Genomic DNA, 6,923 nt, shown 5'->3' with positions numbered 1-6,923 from the left:
TCATAGTGTGTGTTGTTTCCATGGCTTCTTCTTCTTCTCGAAAGAGGAGAGAGCGTACTCCCAATCCTTCTGAGGGTGAAGGTTCCTCTGGTTCTGCTCCGAGTGATTCTCATGAGGTTGCTGAACGTCCGGCCTTCCCTTTACGGGATCCTTGGTATTCTCTCAGTTTATTTTTTCCTCATATATCTCATGGTGAGGCTCCTCCATCCCCTCACGTTTGGCTATTTTCTGGCCAAGCGGGTTCCGCTGGTTCCGCCCAGGTTCCTTACCCTAGAGAGATTTTCGATCTCCAGATCAGACAAGGAATCCGAGAGGCGGTTCCTATTTTCTTTGATTTTGTTTCGGGAAAGATTCAGGGTTGGCCCATATGGGTAGACAAGGAACTGTCTGATGCTGAGTTTGTGAGTCGTTTGGAGCGCGCCGGCATCCTAAAGGCAGTGGCTATTTCCAGAAATCTCGAGGGTTTCAGAGACGCCAAAGGGCTCAGGCATCTGGTACGTCGTTGGTGTCCTTCCCTTCATACTTTTTTCTTTTCTACTGGTGAATTGACGATCACCTTGGAGGATGTGGTTAATAACTTCCTCCTCCCGGTGTTTGGTGAAGAGAATCCTTTTGATATTAACCTTTCTGGTGAGGATCTCGTGGTAGAAGAGAAATTATTTGGTCATTTTGGTGGTCGCTCCGCCTCTCCTGGTGGTAAGCCGGCTAGGATGGGGAGATGGGTGATGACCCTCTCTTGTGAAAAGGATAAGGAAGTGAGGTGGGCCGGTTTCCTGGCCTTTTGGCTTAGTAAATTTTTGTTTAGTGAATTCCCTGGGTACGGAGTCAAGTCTTCGTTTTTTCCGTTGGCAATCAAGTTGGCTCGAGGTACCCAGTATCCTTTGGCCCCTCTGTTTTTGGGTCATGTTTATTCTCAACTGGACCAGCTTCATGGAGATAAGGCTGAGGGTGATTCTTGTTATGTGATCACTTCATCTCTTCACTGTGCCATTCTTCAGATTTTCATGTGGGACCGTTCTGCAGCTACTTTGGCTAAGTGCAGGAATTTGAAATTTGTGAAGGACAAGTTCCAAGGATCCCCCGACATAGTGAGGGGTCTTTGTGGCAACTCTACTGATGCCTTTCCTATTATTTTTCGTTGAATTAGCTTGAAAGGTGGTGACCTCAATCTTGTGGAATTGTTTGACCAAGCAGGGAGCTTATATTGGAGATCCCCTCGTGAGTTTGGTCCTGGCTTTGCATGTGATTCTGTGTTGTCTTCTTTTTTATCTTCCATAGGTAATACCTTTGACTTGCGCCGTGGTGATGAGGGCAGTCTGGCTTCTCTTGCCTGCATTAGCCCCTCCTGGGTTCCTGTGCCTTCTTCAAGTGGCCCAAAATATACTCATTATTCAGCACACCGGGTGCTCCGACAGTTTGGTTTTGATCAGGACATTCCGCCAGTTTTTAAGGATGTGGTGCCATCCCTTCCTTCCTTGGATCCTTTCTTGAGGCTGCAGGCCTTTTCTTATTAGTCACGGAGGAGCCCCCAATTTGTAGTGCCTAACTCCCAGAGAGGAGTCTTTGCTTCTAGTGGCTATACCAGTTATTGGAGAAGAGTACAAAAATCTTTTGTTGACTATGTTGGCACTGGTACAGTTCGGGAAGTCCCGAATTCTAGCATTGTTTCTGCTCCGACAGCCAATAGACGTTTATCCCTTCCTACTGCTGGGATTGTTTCTGCTGCTGCAAGCAGCAAGACTGGGTTTGTAGAGTGGCATGCCTCCAGGGGAGGTTGGGTGGCTTATGGACAGGATTTTCCTGAGACCTGGCTGGGTGATAGTCTCATCATTGGTGCTTCCTCTGGGGTGCCCATCAAAAAGGGTGCAACAGAGACAATAAGTGCTGCCACTGCTAAAGGTAAGGATGTCAAGTCGAAGAAAATGAAAGCTGCTGATATTGATGAAAGTACAGGGGGTGTGGAGATAGGCTCTAAGGCGAAAAGAAGGAAAACGGGGAAATCTCAAGCACACTTGGCATCTCAGGAAGGCAAGGATGTCAGGGAACCTTTAGTTTCAAGGACCCGGAAGAAGACCAAGGTAGAGTCTTCTTTTCCCCAGGTTCCTGTGACTGCTTCAGTCCATGGTTCTTTAGGATCCTCTGGTTTGGTATCCCAGCCTCCTTTAGGACCCTCTGGGCGTACTCGTAGTAAGGAAAAGACTTCCAGAGAATCTGTAGAGAGAGAGAGAAGGGCAAGACTTCTTTCCTTCTTCTCTCTTTTTTTTTTGTTGCACTCATTTCTATTTTGCTGACGAGTGGTGATTTCCTTTGCAGTCCAAGCGCAAGTCTGATCACAAGAAGGGTAAGAGCCAATCTTCTGGAGATGACGTGGTACGTATGTTCCCCCTTCTTTTGTTCTTTCCCTTTTGTTCTGACATTGTGTTGTTAGCATTTCCTGCTGTTGCGTTTTTTTCTTTTTTTTTTTACTTGGTATTGCCTTCTCCGCTGCTTCTTCCTTTAGGTGGAGGTATCCCCTCCTATGACTGACAAGGCCCTGGGGGAGGAAACTATCACAGCTCTTTCTGTCGTTTTTGCTGTTATGGGGGAGGAGCCCCCTACTGATGATCCCGCTGAGGAAACCGGGCAACCGATGTAAGGTTCCCAGGATTTTCAGGATCCCAAAACTTCTAGGATCCCGTCATCTCAAAGTCCCCATCTTGAACGCACTCCTAGTCCTATCAGGACTGTGTTTCCTCAATCCTTGTCAGATAAAGGTGCTTTGGGAGACACTCCTCTATCCAAACAAACAGGTAAACCTTGTTTCCTTGAAATAGCGTTATATTTTTTACTTTCTTTTCCAGTTTTTCTTGAATTCCTCCTTTTCCTTTTCCTTTAGGTCAAGCCAGTGAGAAATCTGCTCCCAGTGTTGCCTCTTCTTTAGAATCAGAGAGCTCAGAAGGTGAGTGCAAGCTGCTCCCATCGTGTTTCCTCTTTCTTCCCCCCCCCCCTTTTTTTTTATATGGCGAAGCCCCCTGCATCTATCCCTTCCTTTAGCCACTTTGCCATTGGTCCTTCACCTTTTCTTCAACTTGCTTTATGTTCCTTCCCAAAATCTTCGGGGAAGTCAGGAGATCAGGAAGAAGAGGCTCTGCCCCAGGAAACTGGAACCGGTTTGTTCTTCTTTTTCTCTCTAAAAAACTAAATCTGTTCTTCCTTTTCTTTTTCTTCTTTCTTCTTTTTTTTCTTTGAATACTGATACAGGCTTTGCAGGTTCTGAACCTGTTATCCCTGAAGGAATTGTGAGACCTGTTGAAGTTGCTGACCTTCATCCAGAGCAAAAGGCTGCAAGTCCTCCTGCCTCTGCAAGTGGTGACACGGCGATGGGGGATGCCTCGAAGATGGCTGCCTCAGATCTTGACTCAAGGCTTTCCTCTTTCCTGGCTCGCTTTGATCTCTTGGAATTCAACAGTCTTCCTGCCAGCCACTTTCATGTTTTTGGGTCTTCTTATGGTAGCTTCCTGCGCTTTTCTGTTCCTGTGGAAGGCCTGCCGCTGCTAGAGAGCCTGCTCAAGAGTCACGGGGATTTTACCAGCGGCTTCAGGGGAGGCGTTTTTCTAGGCAATATTTTGATGGAGTTGTTGTGTGCTGTGTTGATTTCCCTAAGGAATTCCTCTGTAGATTCCTTGTCTGAAGAAAAGCTTCTGGAGTGGAGAGGGGTGGTGCAGGACCTTCTAGAGGCCAAGTTTAATTTGTTTTTTCTGCTGGATCACTTGCGTCTGCTGGCTCATATGCTGTTTCAAAGGCAGTCATTCAAGAGTATAGACACTGAGATAGCTGTTGCTGAGGAAGCTTTGGCTCACGCTCACAAGGTTTTACAAGACTTGAAAGTCAAGCGGCAGAGGATCCTTTCTACTTTGGCTGTTCCTGTTGTTTCTCCGGATGCCTCTCTATTGGCTGGCCTCATTCCTTAGCTTTTTTTTTTCAGATTTACATAAACAATTTGGGGTTGTATAAGTTTTTTTTTTTGAACATTGCTCTGCCCTTTGCTTTCTCATTTGTGTTTCAAAACTGCTTCTTATTTCTTAGTATGTGAAACTGCCTTTTTCCTTGGATACATATATTGTCTTTACTTTCTTGTGACTCTTTTCTTTCCTGAGTCCTGGACCATGGTTTCCACAGGCTTCACTGTAAGTTCTGGTCCAGGTACCTGGTAATTTATTGTGCAAGTACTGAACTGGGTACACTGGTATCCTTCTCTATGTATGTATATTTTTTTTTTGAGATACGGTCCCAGTTCATGAACTTTGACAGGTTCCCCTTTTGCCAAGTGCTAGGCTAGGTATCCTAGATATTTTACTTTTATTCTGTGATCCTAGACCTATGCACTTGGGACTGTTTGTGGGATATCTAAAATTATTTGTGAGGTGGATCCTGGGCCATATGTAAAAGGGTATTACATATTCTCCCCCTTTTTTTTTTTGACTCAGGTATCCTTTCTTAAATTTATCCTCATTTGGTCTTTGCAGTATTTAAAGAAAAACTTAAATGTTGAAGAAACAGGAATTTCATTAAAACATGGTCATTTTTTTTTTAAGGAACAAAGAAAAGTCTTTTGGCGCAGCATTGACCATAAAGTGTCAATCTATCATATGTTCCCGAACAAAATTATCTTAGACCAGAATTCTTGATAAAGGCTGAAAAATAAAAAGACAAAATAAAAAGAACTTAGCAGATAGTGAAGCTGGTGAAAGGACCCTGAGGTACTGGGATCCCCTTGTCCTTATGCATAGTATTGCTTCAGCCACTTCCCGTTTATGGGCTCTGTCAGGACTGTTCCATCTTCTTTGGCAAGGTAATAATATCCACTTTCATGGGCTGCATTGATGATGTAGGGTCCTTCCCATTTTGGGGTGAACTTGGAAGGCCCTGGCAGGTTCCTCCTCACGTGCTCCGCCATCCTTAGCACTAATTGCCCTTTGGTGAACACTCTTAGGCGTACTGCTTGTGCATATGCTCTGGTCATTCTTTACTGGTATCTTTGGCTCCTTTTCTTGGCCAGTTCTCTTTCTTCTTCTACTCCTTCCAGATCTACTAGCCTCTTTTCATTGCCTGCGTCCTCACTTTCTCCCTGATTTTCCTCGAGAACTACCCTTGGTGTAGGAATGATTAACTCCACAGGGCTGATGGCTTCTGTTCCATAAACCAGGGAGAATGGGGAGAATCCTGTGGCTGTCTTTACAGAGCTCCTACATGCCCAAAGCACATCTGCCAGATGGTCACTCCATTTTCCTCCATACTCATGCTTCATTTTCTTAAGGATTTTTAATATTACCCTATTAGTAGCTTCAGCTTGGCCGTTTCTTTGTGGGTAGTATGGGGTAGATCTTCCATGCTTGATGTGGTATGTTTCAGTTAATCCCTTCACATCTTTGTTTATGAATGGGGTTCCATTGTCGCTGATCAATCTTCTGGGGATCCCGAACCTTGTAATGATGTGGTCTCGAATGAAATTTGCTACAGCTGCGCCCGTAGCTTTTTTCGAAGGGATGGCCTCTACCCATTTTGTAAAGTACTCCGTGGCTGTCAGGATCCATATATAACCATTGGATGGAGGATTTATGGGCCCTATGAGATCGAGCCCCCAAGTATGAAAAGGCCATGGCGTCGTCATATCCTGTAGGACATTTGGGTGAGTGTGAATTGCATCTCCTAGGACTTGGCAAGCATGACATGTTTTGACCAGTTCCTCAGAGTCTCTTTTCATCGTTGGCCAGTAATACCCCAACAACAGTAACTGCTTGTACAGCCTTCTCTTCCCTGGGTGACTTCCGCAATCTCCAGAGTGCACCTCTCTGACTACTTCTCTAGCTTCCTTTGGTCCCAGGCACTTGAGGGGATCCCCATGGTATCCTTTTTTGAACAAAATGTCGTTCTGCAAGAAATACCTGCACGCTAGTTTTTTGAGCTTGTGGGCCAGTTCCTTGTCGGTTGGCAGGATCCCCCGAGCCAGGTATCCTATGAAAGGAACCCGCCAATCTTCTGCAATAAACATCGCGTAGCTTTCTTCTTTATCAATTGTCAAACGACATTCCTTGCATTTCCCCAGTATGATTGCTGCTTCCTTGTCCATATCTGGCCAGTAATACCCCATGCATTGCATCCTTCTGTATAGGCTGACTTTTTCTGCAACTCCACATGCTTGGGCGTGTAATTCTTCTAGTTTCAACTTTCCTTCCTTCTCGGTGATACATCTGGACAGTATTCCTCCTGGCAGTCTTCTATACAATTCTCCTTCTATCTGAGTGTAATCCATTAGTTCCTTGATGTTCCCTCTAGGGCTCGCCTCTTTCATCCTTTCTTTGACTTCGTCCCTCCAGTCCCACTGTTTGGATTCCCCGGGGTACATCCCTTGGAGGATCCTTACAATAGAATGTTCCTGCCTTCCTATTTTTATCAGCGTATCCCTCCCATTAAATGGTATTTGGGATCCCAGGGTGGCGAGAGCATCTGCAAACCTGTTTTCACATCTTTGAGTGTATTCTATGCTGAAGGTTTGAAATTCCATCTCCAGCCTTTGTGCCCAAGTCCTGTAGGCTGCTAAGCTTTGTTCCCGTAATGCAAAGCCACCTTTCACTTGGGAGACTACAAGATTAGAATCTCCCAGCACTCTCATATGTTTCACTCCTATGCTGATTGCTATAGTCAACCCAGTTAAGTATGCCTCATACTCAGCTGCATTATTAGAGCATGAGAAACCGAGCTTGAAAGACAGGGGCATGATATCCCCATTTTCACAGCTTAGTACAATTCCTACCCCATTTGAAGTTGCTGTAGCTGACCCGTCAAACCTCATGGTCCATTTCTTCCCTGGGATCTCCATCACTGCTACCTCACCAGGGATTTCTTCGCTCAGTAGGCCTTCTTCCTTTCCTGGGAATTGAGCT

The sequence above is a fragment of the Quercus robur genome, chromosome 3, assembly GCF_932294415.1.
Source record: "Quercus robur chromosome 3, dhQueRobu3.1, whole genome shotgun sequence".
NCBI classification, from domain to species: domain Eukaryota; kingdom Viridiplantae; phylum Streptophyta; class Magnoliopsida; order Fagales; family Fagaceae; genus Quercus; species Quercus robur.
Note: the sequence above shows the minus strand (reverse complement) of the source record.